This window comes from Prinia subflava, chromosome 1 (genome assembly GCF_021018805.1).
Source record: "Prinia subflava isolate CZ2003 ecotype Zambia chromosome 1, Cam_Psub_1.2, whole genome shotgun sequence".
In the NCBI taxonomy this organism is placed as follows: Eukaryota; Metazoa; Chordata; class Aves; order Passeriformes; family Cisticolidae; genus Prinia; species Prinia subflava.
In genome coordinates, this window is record NC_086247.1 from 127,510,266 (window position 1) to 127,525,564 (window position 15,299).

At 35.6% G+C, this 15,299-nt stretch overlaps 1 long non-coding RNA gene across 1 annotated transcript; it reads right to left on the reverse strand.

Moving 5' to 3' along the window:
- Window positions 1-7,182: 7,182 nt before the first annotated feature.
- LOC134563081 (uncharacterized) lies at window positions 7,183-14,918 on the reverse strand. Its single transcript, XR_010083313.1, has 4 exons — window positions 14,806-14,918; window positions 11,859-11,904; window positions 9,883-9,949; window positions 7,183-7,317 (listed from the first exon to the last, which is right to left on the reverse strand). It is a non-coding gene; the product is annotated as an uncharacterized LOC134563081 (long non-coding RNA).
- Window positions 14,919-15,299: the final 381 nt, after the last annotated feature.

Genomic DNA, 15,299 nt, shown 5'->3' on the forward strand with positions numbered 1-15,299 from the left:
ATTAGAAATCCTGCATATTTGCCATCATTTGGTTTCTTTCCAGCAGAATACTTTTCTGATCAGCCTCAGAAAATGAAAATGGAAACATTTCATTAATATAATAAAAAAGGAGAGGGCTGAGTGACATCATAGTTTGTTTGTATTTTTCCCCTGTTCATTTGTGCAGGTACAATTACAGATTCTTTGTGGAACGTTCATGTAAATCATTATTAATCTCTAATTTCTAATCACAGGCATAAGTAGGTTTAAATTTCATTGGAAACCTTTTGAGAGTTCTGCAGGTTTTGAGAGAGAAATTAAATGTTTCTGATCCCCATAATGTTTTCTGGAGGTCTTTGTCAGTAACTTTTCCAAAGGGAAAGGTATCAGAAAGAGGAACAAGCGGAAGAAAAAATGAAAAGGAAAGGACCAATATTCTTTCTAGGCAGAAAGTTATGTTCCAGGATTTTTAAGACTTCATAATTATGGCTAGATTTATTGGTGGGTGTGACAGTTCTTGGTTGCACTGCTTCAGTGAAAAGGAAGATAAATAAGGCAACAGCACCTGGGAGACATGTAGGCAAGATTAGATGAGAATTAAGAAACTCATCTGAGATTCAGAAACCCATGAAAAATCTGGCAGAGCTGAATTTGGAAGTTTGAGCAACAAGAAACAAATTGCTTGGAAACTAAATTAAAGAATGGTATTTTTAGGTTGTCACTTTATTTGAAATCAATCAGTTGCAGTGAGGCTAGCAAAAAGGAACCAAACAAAATTTAACTTTAAAAAAGCAAGTGCCAATCATATATTCCTTAATACACTATGTTTTCCAATATTTTTGGGTTGCAGCCATTTCTGGCAGTAGTTCAGTAGCTATTCCTTATATATATGAAAATATACTGTAGTCATAACTTAAGTTTTCCAATACTGCAAATTTTCTAGCATCTTTTTTGTTCACTGTAGCAGTCCTACTTACCTGTATGTTAAATCTGACTTGCAGAACTGGAGCATTGCAGGGTGAAGTAAGTCAGCCTCAACTTCACTCAGTGTGCTCAAGATAAAAAAAACCCTGAGTTTCTTATTAAAATATAAGGGACTGATTCCAAGTAATTTACAGTTTCAATGATTTCTCTATCTTTTGTTTGGGTTTTAATAACATCTTTCACAAATGACCTTTAAAACAAAGACAAACTGCACAAATTACTATGAACCAAGACTATTTGTTAGTGGGGCCTGGAGAAGTCTAAAATTAGATGGATGCCCTGGAAAAATTAGAGTGCACAGTGTACTGTTCCTTACTGATTTCCACACCAAAAAAATCCATCTCACTGCTCACTAGTAGTTTAAAAATAATAATAGTTTGGGTCATAGGGAAAAAGTGGAGAAAAAAAAATCAAACCACGACTCTCCTGTAAGCATTCAAACATTCTCAACACATTGAAACAATTGTCCCCCAACTAAAAAAAAACCAAACAACCCAACAAAAAAAAAACCCTGCAAAAGGTGAAAGGAAAGTCAACAAAGGTAATTAAGTGATGAGATTGATTTAATCTCTCTCCATGAGTGGAGAGGTTAACTGACCTATCATCTTTGAACAACAGACAGCTGAGGGGAATATGAAACAAGTTGTAATACAGGGAGGAAAGTGAAAAAGATTAGGAAGGGAAACAATTTAAGAAATAAAGGGCATTGGATGGACTTATTAGATTTAATGTACACCTAATCAGTAAGTCAAGCTATAGAAGTCATTGAGTTGAAGCTGAAGAGATAAATTGTGCACACTGTTTCTCCACTTTGTTCTCATAGTTCTTTGTAGTTGGCCACAGTCAGGTGTAGGATGGTAAGTTAGCCTTTGTTCTGAATAAATGTAGTTATATCTATGGTCTTATAAAATCTTTTTTGCAATTGTAAAATTATAAAAAGATTATAAAATAATTTTTACAAAATAATTAAAAAATGAGTAAACATATTTCAGACAAAAGACCGACAAGAGAATATTACTCTGTCTAACTGAAAAAAAAAAGTGGAATAGAGAAATTCAGGAAAGATAACCAGTTGATGCACAAGTGGAAGAATTTGGGAAAAAAGAATTTAACAGGCTGTCCAAAAATTTTCCCAAGCCACCCACCTAAGAGGAAAGCAGAAGGTAAGAAAATCAGTGGAAGAGTAAGTTACCAAAATGTGACTAAAAAGCATACCAAGCAAATCTGTGGGACTTGGCCAAATAGCATGCAATTACTGCTTTAGCTAGGAATTAAATGAAATAGATAGAGCTTTCACAGATTTTGCCCAAACACTTCAAATGCAGATTCTGTTATAGTGTCTATCCAATAGGTAATGCCTTTGTTTCATGATCAAAATGGAACACAGTTTAGCACTTTTTAAGTTATCTTATTTCTTAGTACAATGAAGAGTGAGTATAAAGATAATCATTTCTTGAGATGAAAATATGTAAAATATTGTCATGGTATGCTGCAACTGAAGTGTTCTAAAATCTAATGATGACAACTTGCACTTGAATTCCCACTAATACATCGTAATGGGAAATAACCAAAGTAAGTTGACAGAGTACAAACTTAACTTTATGACACTTTCATGTCCTTTTATGTCTTCTTGATATGGGAAGTCGGCACGTGAGCTATTTTGGGGACAGTTAAACATGATCTTCAAGATACTTCTACTTTTTTTAAAGATCTTTCTAAGTCCAGACTATGTTAGATTTAAACAGGGACCAGTTCTCTTTTCACAGCTCCAATTTGCTTTTCACTTAGGACTTGGCCCAAATGCTCACTTTCTTCCAGATTTAGGATGACATCTTCAATAGTCTTCTGTCACCACCCTTACAGATTTCATTCTTCATGTTTCTTGTATTCCCTGTCTTGTTATACACATGACTTCAGTTGCAGTAGTTTTCAGAGCTACCACTTCCAGATTTTTCTCTTCTTTTTAACATCCCCTGCCTCAGAGAAATTCTGACCTGGTAAATATACATACCTGTCCCAATTTATCTTTCCACTAATCATAAAGTGCAAATTTTAACTTTCTAGCACTACCCCCATTTACCTGCAACAAAAATGCAAAAGTTCAGGCTCCTGTTTCCAAACAACTGGGAAAAAAATGATGTAAATTCTTGATTTGCAACATGTTTGCACTTCCCAATCTGCTCTGTATAGAACCAACTCAATGTACCAAATGCTATTATTCTTGGAACTAAATTTATCTTATAAAGTTGTAACTGGATAAATTCCACAAGAAATAAAGCAAAAACTCTTCTGTTGCTCTGTCAAAGGATGATTAATCCTGAAAAAAATACCGATAAGAAAAAGAAATCAGCTAAAAAATATTATCCAGAGGAATAAATTAAAGAGTTGATATTTATTTTAAAATCTGAAAAATACAGCTATCTGAAAAATGTATATGAAGACAGGGTGAATATTATCCTTTTTTCCCTTTCTTACCTATGTCTGTACAGCTTTCCCTTTGAGAAAAGAATTACATTTTCATGTGTGATCATAACATGTCTATTATGAGAAATCTCTGATCCTAATCTAGGCCTCTGGTCACAAAGTCAAGATTAAAATAATACTCAATAAACTAATCTGTAGAAATCCTTCGGAAAAATGTGTACAGTACAACCAAGGCAAGAATAATACTAAAACAAATAATTATAATAATCTTCTCATTATATTATTCCAAATTTTGCAATAAAGTAATTTTGCCTTAATTAAGACAAATATTAGATATGTTTACAAAGAAATGGGATTGAATTTATGAATCTTGAAATTTTAACAAGTGAAAAATGAATTAGTTCCAGATACTAGTGATAACATAGTCAGTTTATGCCATGTCTGTTGATAGCGATTAGACTTAACACCAGACAGCATCTCTGATCCTGGTCAAAAGACACACAGTGAAGTGAAAAGTCCTTACAATCAACCATGAGAGAGTCGTGCTAACCTTGTCTTAGTCAGAAGTCGCTTCTTGCATATCTTAAGTGGGTCACATTGCCCCATGTCTTTATTTTATAAGGATCAGATCTTTCCTTTCCCTCTAGTGAGGAGGACAGGAAGGCTGAAATACAGAAGTGGTTTGTAAAGTGCTTTCAAAGGTACTGTCAAAACTTGACATGAAGAGCTTTTAAACTGAAAACAGCAAGCAAATGAGTTACTAATCTCAAATGCCTGTGTGTATAAGCTGACAGCTTCTGTCTGCCCCTTGCCTTTGCATCCAAAACGCTTGCCTGATGTAGATGGCAAGAACTTTTGCAATCATGCTCTTTGGCTGTTCCTTCTGAAGCTGTCAGGCCCATCGCATTTCAGTGACTTTCCTCTGCTTTCCTTACACTGTGCAAGTGTCAGCTCGCTATGGGGAATCAGAGCAGAGGCAGCTGTGCAGCAGAACATGCCAGCTGCATCCAGAATAAGAGAGAGAAGGTCAGGAAAGAAACTCTGGAGGATCTTACAGTCCAGATCTCATCACAGGGACTGAGAGACCAGACCAAATGTTGTGAAGACCAGCCAGCTCCAGGGTGGCTCTGAGGATGTTCTTTTGGGCTACTTCCAAGTTTTACAAACACGGCTTTCATGTTTTCTTTTTTTCAAATAACTTTATTACTAAGTACCTAAATCTGAGCTGTCTTACATCATTCATGACACACATTAATTTTTCAGGGGAAAAGACATGAACAAAATAATTTTGGGATTTCTCTTAGACTCACTGTGTTGAAGACCACAGCTACTAATGCCTTTCAGCATGAAACAGTCTCCTAATTTGAAAAAAACTTCTTCCATCAGCTATTTTATCAAGGGGTATTCAATACAACTCTTAAAAAAAATCGGTAAAGCCTACTAATATGTAATTTATTCCAAGCAAAATTGCTAGTCTCTATATTGTTATGGTTCTGATCTGCATCCCCTAAAAAAGTTCTTGTCCAGTGGGGCAAGTGAAGAGAAACCTGTTCCTTGAGATAGATACATTAGAATTCTAATTCTGCACACAACAGAAAAATCACCTTTTGAGGCATAACTGCTATGAAAGCGGTAACATATGCCCTCCAAATTTGATATTGATTCATTGTGTGTTATGCAAATATGGATGCAGGATTCTTTTTGTTCCTATGAATGAAGTAACTGATCTCTACCGCAAATCAAAATTGGGTTTATTAGCTCTGACTGCAAATACAACAAACAAAAAATATTGTCAGTCCAGAAGAGATTAACTTTCTCACACATAATATCTGACATCTTTGCTGGAATTAATCCCATTTTTCTTATAGTTTTTATTTGCTTCTGCTATAATTTTGTAGCTTAGGAAACCTTCCATTTCAACACTAAGAAGTTCTCCAGGTCAGTTTTCAAGTTATAGGGAATGACTTTTTCTCTTTTGTATTGTAGCTCTGCACTTGGCAAGTTACCTTTACATATAAAAGCATTCTGAAAAAAAGATTTAATCCAATATTAATGTAAATTTGTTTTTCAGTTCTGTACTTTGTAATAACTGTTCTTACGTATGCAAATCTATTACATCTATTAAATATTCTAGTTCTGCATATTTCCTTAAATGAGCCACTGGATGAGATTTACAATCAATGTCTTGGAAATGCAGCAAAAGTTCAATGACACATTAGGAAGGGAATAATTCAGAAAACTCATTCTTGCTTAAACTGGCATTTTAAATGTAATTTCAGCCATCTTATATATAGGATGCTTGAAAAGCATCCTCCTTAAATCCTCTATTTACAAGGGCACATTTCAATCATGACCTGTATGGCAAGGTGGGAGACTGCACCAGTGTTAGGCCGTTCTAATTTCCTCTAAGACATGTTCTTCACCCCACAGGGAGCACGAGTTATCATAAATGGCAATGTGCATGTGTATTCAGTACTGCAAGAATATTTCTCCCACTGATTTCCTTCCATGTGTGAGTGTGAGAGAGAGGAGGAGGTGTTGTGGCAGTACTTCAGCTCTTCACACACTACATAACATTCCCAGTTCCAGAATTAAATTACAGAGAGAGATCCATAATATTCATTCAGTCACTACAATGGCTCCCTTAGTGCTCTTGTTGCTAATGGCATAGACTCATTTGTGAAGATTTTCATGCAGTTTGCTTGAAAGGGACTCAGCAATCCCCCACTTCTGAACAAATAACAGACCAATAATATGCTCACCAGAGGGGTCGCCTGGCATGAAACAGGTTATTTAGCTCTATGTGGCTAGGAAAGAGTACACCAACAGAGGAGAGGAGAGTAGGAAAAGGGGTAAGGTAGTAATCTGCAAACAGCATGGAGGGGTGAAGTAAGCAATAACATAAAAGAGCTATTTACACTTTTTAACTATGAAAATAAAGCCTCTGCAATTAACAGAAGGCTTTCTTCTGGAATAAACCTGTTTATGTTAAGTGTATGTGGCTTTAAAATACTTTTGGAGGAAAGAGGTTTTTAAAATCAAGGGCTTCATTCTGTCCATGAAGACCATGAAGTCTGTGAATTGTAAATCATGGTGTGCTCTTTCCCCAGGCAACTGACAGCAGATTAGAGAGGATGTATTGGGTGTTCCTTTATGATTGCCTCACCAAAACGCAATAAAGCTCCTGCAGTATGTTGAATCACAAAAGGAAAATACATGTTTCAGCATCTTAGCAGCAATCTTGGATCTTCTTTCCTGGCCAGATTCATCCTGCCATGATTGCTTCTTTACCTCAGGCTCTCTGCAAGGAAAGTCATTAAGGCTTGTACTGTCCAGCTTCAGTAAGGGTCTTGAGATATCTCACTTTTTTCTTTTGTACACTGTCTCAGAAACATTTGCTTTCATTTAGTTTCCCTGTTGTATCCTGTGATGTCAAAGGTTTTAGACAGAGGACCAAAAATATTTTCCTCCACTTGTTTGCTGTGGGCTTTGATGACAAGGCTGTCTTCTCTTAGGAAGGTCATGATGGGGAGAAGTAAGGGCAGTAGAAAACTTTGGTCGTTTCATCAGAAACAAAGGCCAACTGACAGAGAGATTTCAATTTGCTGTTAAGACTCCCTCTTGGCTCCTAAACAAAAATTATATTCTTATTTGGATAACGGATTTAATATCTGGTCTTTTATGTCAGTGCCTTGGGCTTCTTTATTTATTTTTTAGCTATTAACAGAAAGATTAAAAGTTTATTTATTCATCAGGCTCAACAGTCACAGACACTTAAAATCCTTTATTGGTCTTCTCAGATTATATCCCATGAGTGCTCAGCATTCCACAGAGATGAACAATCTATTGAGAACAGCTAATTCTCTTGTTACTGGAATATCAGATGTTCAGTCAGAGTTCCTTTAAATTCTTTTTTCATCTACCAGACTGCTGCAGATGGTGAATACACAGAGGTGAGAAATTATGTCAGTATTGAAGTGTAGACTCTATCTCTAGGTACATGCTTAGTCCATGCACACTGAAAGATATGACTATATTTATTTTCTGAAGGTTCATGTTGTCATTCCTTCTTTTGTTCCCATACAGAATTTAAACATGTTTAAGATCTTTTGCCTGTATATCTAGATATTGGACCTTGACCCAACAAAGCACTTATGCATCTGTTTAACCACGAGGGCAGTCCTATTAGTGTTGTGAGTGCCTGCACAGATATTTGCCTGCATAAGGCACAACACAAATAAATGTAGGCCACCTCTGAAATCAAGCCCTTTATGTTAAAATAGATTTTATTAAAGCAATTATCAGTGAAATCTGACTTACAGAACCACTCAAGGGAGCTACAAAAACATTGACTGCCAACATATGTTCCCTGTTAATGAAGACAGAGCAGTACTGTACTAAGCCTTTTGGAGATAGTTTTGGACAGTGAATTTAAACAGGAGGTAGATTATTAAAGGTGGCTTCTTTTAAAACTGATTGGAACAATTTATACCAATTAAGTTCATTAAATATCCCATGAATTTCACTGCTATTTAACTTTTCAATAACTTCTTAGTAAAATTTTTGGGTATAGAGAGAAACAGCAAATCCTACAAGCTACATAGTCTGCATAGACTATGGGGTTGAAGTGTAGAAGGGTCAGGTTCGAGAAATGTCTCTGCCTAATCAGAAAGGTGGCTCTTCACAGAGAACAGGGACCTTTGACACCCACATTCCAGATTTAAATCACACAGATAATCTGTACCATTCAGATCTTTCATCTCCTCTTTTCAGACTGAAAATGGATATTTTAATTTTAATGCAGTACAACAAATACATTTAAACCTTTTAAAGTTGCTGTAAAATTGAAGTGGCATCCTCCAGGCAGTACTGAACTCTTGCAAAAATTTTATTCAGTAATGCAATAAACATAATGGTGCCTTATGAAGGACAAGTGCATATTTAGGTAATGTGTATGTGGTACTTTGTAGGCAGAGGCAAATGACCTCTGCCTGCACTTCGTGTTGGCCAGAAGCCAGGAGGATGTGATTAGCATAGTGTTGAGCCAGAACCTACACTAATAAAGCTCCCTGATTGTAGGGGCTGCTACTTGGGCAAAGTTCCACACTAATGATGCTTGCATAGCTTCTGGTTACATCTGTGTTAGTGTGTTAGGTCACAGTATGCGTGTCCTTCCGAAATGGATGTCCTAATACCTCTGCTCACTGTATTTTTGGGAGCATAAATGGGGTTCCTTTTCAGATGAGAAGAAATGGGAAGGTCTATTCTCAAGGTGCACTGAAAGCAGTGCAACTACTAAGGAGCATTCAGTTTACAAGGTCAGACCAGAAGCAGTCGGAAGTAAAATCCCCTAAAATTTCTACAGCATAGACATTGAATCCTCAACATGAAGCATTTTGCTCTGTGTGTTTATTTTCAGCCTCTCTGTTAACAGAGTGGAGTGGCTCAGTCCTCATAGCCCAGAATACTCAGTCTGCTGTGTTCCATGGAAAGAGAAGAAAATCAGTGTACATCATCATCCTATTATAGTTACAAACTAATTATGAAACAGAAAGTTTAGAAACATTAGTGTAAGACTTATAGAAACATTCATCAAAAAGTATATTTTAGGTACCTAGTAAAGATATTTAAAGGTTTGTCTTCACTACCTAAGAATATTTATAAATAGTGGGTGGATAAATGTTGCTTGCTAGGGAAAAATCTATTCCACAGTCATAAGAGCCTGATTCAGGCTTTGACTTCAAGCAGAACAACACTCAGTCAAGGTTTGAATATAAATAAGATTGGAGTTCTCTATGTAAGCTCTTCTTAATTTATATTTTTAATTTTAATAGCTATTATCAAAGGTTTTTTCTTATTTGACTGCAAATTTTGAAATGCCTCTGAAAGGAAAAGATTTCTGTAATGAAGGCAAAGTTTTACATTTTTTATTTTCAAGGATTTTATACAGTCTTGTTGTTCCAACACTTAGGAATGTTAATGGAATGATTTCCAGAGATTCTAGGGCTGCTAAGCATTGTACAGAAAACCATAAAGTTTTTTAAAAAAACATTAGGACTTTTGGGATTTCAAAAATCTGAAACTCTATAAATATCAAAATTAAGGCTTTTCTACATCTTTAATTCACTCTTTATCTTTAAATATTTACCTAAAACCTCCTGCATCACAAATAGATATTCTGCAAGCCTTTTTCACTTCACAAAAATTGTGCCAGCCCAGCACTGAATCTTTATGAGCTTAATTATTGTTATTACAGTAGTAACTCATAATTCAGCTAATGCTGAACAAACACTCTAGATTTTACCTTCAAAAAGCTCTTTCTTTTCCTGTTGGGTACATATACAAGAAGGGGAATAAAAAATTATTCACAAATGAGAAAAATGAGGCACAGAATTTGGGCTGTTTCCCTTTTGTTCTGCTTTGCTCTGTTGTACAATTTGTACTTCTCACTCTGTGTTCATGTAGGGAATTCTCACCCTGCCCTGCGATGCTTACCTGTCCAGGGACTTGTGCTTGATACCTCACAACCAGCAGTAACATTCTCTCCTCCAGATTGCCTACACTGAAGAGTAAAGATGCTTAGAAAAGGTGGCAAAAAGGATGGGGAGAAAGTAAACACTGAATCTTGTGTATTTGGGTATAATGCCCAAATACTTGGCACCGCAGTGGCTCCTGCTTGAGCACTTACAGATGGAGTAGTGGCTCATGAGACACAAGATAAAGTGGGTCCGGTTGCTCTGTAAAGGATTGTTGTTTTTCTCTCATCCTGTTTTTCTACTGTTTTTTGTTTTAGGGTGGCTTTTTTTTCTATATTGAATATATTTGTCAAATTTCAATGAGAAAAATTAAGCTGGAAGATTTGGGTTTTTTATTAAAAGAAAAATAAATCAAAACCAGCCAGTTTAAAAAAAGAAGCCCTCACTCCAACAGCTGTACAGCCACAAAAACCCAGGAGAAAGGAAAATTAAAAATAGTTTTTTAAAGAACATCTCACAGCACTGAAAAAAAAAATTATGAAATTTCCATTATATCAAGTACAAAACTACATGAAAGTTCTTTCCTCTAGAGAGCTGATCCAATCATTAGCAAACAACTGTTTTAAAATGGTTTAAAACACACCAGTTTATAAAAAGTTTCTTGGAAATAAAAGCAGAATGTCCTCTTGTAGTATAAAACAAAAAAAACCCTTAATTTTCATATCCTTATTAAACAGGTAGAGACATTTTTGACAAGGCATTACACTGAACAGATTAGAATGCTTTTAGGCTGATTAAAGCATAGTTTGAATGAGAGCAGTCAAATTTATCCACAGCTTTCTACCCATTTTAACTACCCTAATGAGATATCAGACTTTCTCAAATACCGTGAATTGTAGTTATGTCAAAAATGACATGGTTAGTCCTTCTTTTATATGAAGATTTTTTAACTTAGCCTTTTCCTGAAATCAAGAAGTAATTGTCCATCAGATCCCAGTAGAAATTAATTAACATTGATTTAAACCACCTTCCACTGGTTACCAAAATAATCTTTATACCCGTGTTGTATAGCTTGGTAAATATCAACTATCAGTAAAACTGAAGTAGAGAGCTTGATTTCCTCTTTGAGTCAATTTCTTTGAAAATAATTTAAGCAACCACTTTAAAAGCGTGCAAAAATGCCAAATTGATGGGATGTCTTCCTTAATAAGTCAAGTGCATAATTATGTCATGTTGTACATTTGTATAGAACAAAACTGAAATATTATCTTCCTTTTCTCTAACTCCAACATAGACTCATCAAGTTGTTACCATCTGCTTGAAACCCGAGATTTTGGAATAATCTTAACTAAGACAAGATTTGTGATTCTGCCACCAGACTGATAAATTAGAACTGTTTTATTGAAGGGAATACAGAGCAATTCAGAACCACATCACTTCCTGCTACTAATGTGTATGCATTGCCTGCATCAACAACCAAGTGACAAGGCAGGACAATTACTTTACTCCAGCTGTCCTATAGGTCTTTTTCTTTCTGTCTAATTAGAAGCTTTTTTCTACATGGAATTCTAAATACTCCATAAAATCTTTTGTTACTAGGGAATGTACTCTCAGCTCTCTGTCCAGCTTAGGGCTCTGGTTTGTTATGAACAGTGTTGTTTCTAGAAAGTCAGTAAGATTTTTCTCCTCGGAAGTCTTCTCATTATGACACTTTAGTTGAAGATCATTCTTATGGCACAGGTACATTTGATTGCAAACCCAGAGAAATTCCAGGCCCTCTGGAATAGTTTCTGCTGAGGAGAATTATGCCACAGCCCAAGAGCAATTGATAAAATAGCAGAAGGTGAAGCAGATGCAATGGAAGAAAAATGAACAGGTGTCTGGCACTAAGAGAAGCTGAAGCTAGTTTTCCTCTCTGTCTGGTGTCTAGAAGAGATAATGGTAATACACAGCCTTGCCAAGAATTAGTTGTTTGCACAGTGTTTGTACACCCACCTGTTCCATCTGAAAATGAGCTTGTGAAACTTGTGAGCTCACCTGACTGAAAAAGACAGAAAAAAAGAGAGTGATGTGTTTTTGTATTGTCCCTGTTGAACTGGCAGAAGACACTGAAAGCTAATAATATCTGTCTGAGGGAATATCAATGCCTTTACAGTTTTAATGAGATTTTTTTTGGTTGTTAATTTTCTCTCTTGCATTCTTTCATTTGGATGTAGATGTGAATATGTGTATCTGATACACCTCTTATAAAGACTACCTTTATTCTCACACTTCCTTTATTCTGTGAAGAAGGTGTTAAAATCAGCAATGACAAAACTAAGAAACATACATTTGATGTATTTCATGTTATGAGACATGAAATAGAGAAACTCACTTACGTTGCAGTGAGATATTCCCAGACCACCACTCAAGCATCTGAATAAAATCATCTGCTAAAAGTAGACTATAGAGTAAAGACTAGGTGCAAAGTTGATCAGCAGTTGATCTGTAGGTTAACAGAGTGAGATATGGTTTCTTTATTACAAAAAAATTTGAATGGTTCAAAAATTGTAGGTACCCAGAAGTGTGACCATAAAACTAGGGCAGAAGGGAGTAAGAAGCCACTTTCACAACTCACACCCCAAGCAGATGAAGAGTGCTTTTTTCCCACTTCATAAGTATCCCCTCAATAGCTGGATGTGTGCACACACTTTGGGTCTTGAGCTCGTAGCTTGTCCTGCCACAGTTCCAGTCCTTTATAGATATCATCTTTTTCATTTAATCAGTTGTCATCAAAATCTCCCTGCTCTGTTGATTAGCATGTGAACTGCATCTCCCCTTGCTGTATTACCCAAATTTTCCTGTCATTAAGCTTAGTCTAAATTTAAATTCACTAGCAGTGGCTATGGATTTATAATAGCTTAAATGAGGCTATAATTTGGTCTATTAACTCTGTACAGCTGACTACCAAGATATTTTTCTTTTCTGAGTAAAAATTCATGCTACTCTTCTGAATGAAATTTCAGCATCTGCCAACTATTTTTTTTAAGTACATACTGAAGTATATTTAACACATCACATGCTGCATTTTGTTAAACTCTTTTGCAGAAGCAACACAGACTTGTGCCTCCAGAAAGGAAGCACTGAGAAATGATAATGTTTATTATTTCATATTTTCCCTCATCAGAAAAATATACAAAACAATACCAATATCCTGAGTAACTGGAGTGGACCTGAAATTGTTCAATGAACTACTTTTTAGAGGGAAATAGCGCAGTGGAACAAATTTGTTATTGAAAAAGTCAATATAGAAAGGCAGTACCCAGAATGACCAAAGGAGAGATATTATTTAAAATACATATGGTATAGCAATATATTTTCCTTCAGCATTTTAATAATCCAAAGTAAAGAAAACCTGAACCTTGCACAGTACCAGCAAATTGAACACATTACCCTTTTGTTAACCTAGATTATTTTTTCACTATTTTTCTAGGCATTTTTGGAGGGAGGCAATGGGAAAAGCACTTCCTGTTGATAAAGTTCAGCAGATCATTTTGTTCCTTTCCATTTCTTTTCTTCTGGAAGGGTCTGGAGATTCGACCTATTTTTATCCTTTAAAAAATAAAAGAGCAGCCACAGAAGAGGATATATTTTCACATTTCACATCATCACGAAGAAATACAGAGCTCTGACAAGCAAGATAAATGAACAACAAACCAAAAAGCACTGGAGAAGGGTCAAATCCATTTGACTTATAGGCCATTGTAGAGAACAGTGGGTCATACAATCTTTTCTTTTGTTTGTGAAGCTACCAAGTAGAAAATATATAGGATAAATGCTTCCCTGATTTCAAAGTAAAGAAAAAGAAAGGTAAATTACAAACTAAGGGCTTGCTATGCCAGGTACCTGCATCTATTGTTAACACTTGTTAGTACTTAACCTTGACTCATTTGCTTAGTATAGGTTTAGGATAAGTGGCAGGTAGTCAGAACTTATTTTTGATGTCAAATAATTTCTTCATTTATGATCAAATACTGATTTCCTTAGTTCCATCAAATTTTATTTGGCTGAAAGGCTCATTGCAGAAAGCAAGACTGGGAAAAGGGGATTTGGTCTTTTATATTCTTAGCTGTGTTAAAGCTGAGAATATTCATGTTCAAGGCTTGCTCTTTTCCTATCCTACTTCACTTATGTCTCCTTTGTCTCTTTCTCAAAAAATATAATAACAGTGCAAAAAATTTCACTTCGACTTTGTTAACACATTTAGGAAAAATACTTTCTTCTCTTCTCTTTTCCCAAATGAGAATTTATATTTTCCTGACTGTGCAGAAAGTTGACAGTTGTCATATAATGGGAAACAGGAAGCTGTAGTCAAATGATAATACCAATTTACTGCATCCGCTAGTCAGGAACATGATCATGAAGTCTTGGTCTCAGAATAGGAAAGATCAGAGGAGGAAAAAGCTGCTGTCAGACAAGTGGGTAAATTAGTATGGAAGATTAGTCAGTGATTAATATGTTTCAAGGGTTGTTTTTATACTGTTACAATTATAGATATATACTTATCTCCCCTTCCTGGCTTGCCTCTATTTATGGACAGTAAAAAGATGAAAGGGAATGGAGAGAGAAAACGGGATTTTTCAGAATTGCTGATTGTGCAATCAAGCTAAATACATGGAGAAGATTCAAACATCAGGAAAAAAAAGGAGGAAAGGAAGAAGTGAGAAATGTACAAAAGTCAGATGCATCATCAGATATTAGTCTCCACCATGTTGCTTAGTTATATTTTTCTAACTTCAGCTATTTCTCTCTCTGAAGCATGAAATACAATTACAACAGTAAAAAAGTTTTCTCTGAAGTATCATGCTAGGTTCTGACATTACTGATGGATGTTATCTTCGTTCTTTACACCATCACCAGACCACCTCTGCCATTGCTTTAATAAGACATGAAAGGGTCTCACTTTTTCTCCAAAAATCTTCTTCATGTTCCCAGGCAGTGATCCAGTCCATGCAAATAACCTGGCTGCACACTTATGGATTTTCATCTTGGTTTGTCTTCAGCTTGCTTGATCTGGCTCATTAGATAACAACACAAACATTGTCATGACACATGTGAACAGGTAGGACTGAGCCACTGAGAGAAAAACTGTTCAGAGCTACGACATGATTACAAAATGACTACCATAAGAGGATGTTAGGTTGGATTAGGAAAATATATACATTATGGACAAAACTGTACCAGTTTTTCCTGTGAATGTATTGATGAGTATACTGCATCCAAACCAGATTATTCTGTTCCAGAAAGACCACAGTAGAAATAAATAATTTTCATATATGGAAAAATACCTATAATCAACCAATTAGATTCAAATTATGCTTCTCTTTTCCTGTCCCTGTACTTTCCCTTTAGCAGAGTGAATGCAGTAATAATTCTATATTGGACACTGCTGTGAAT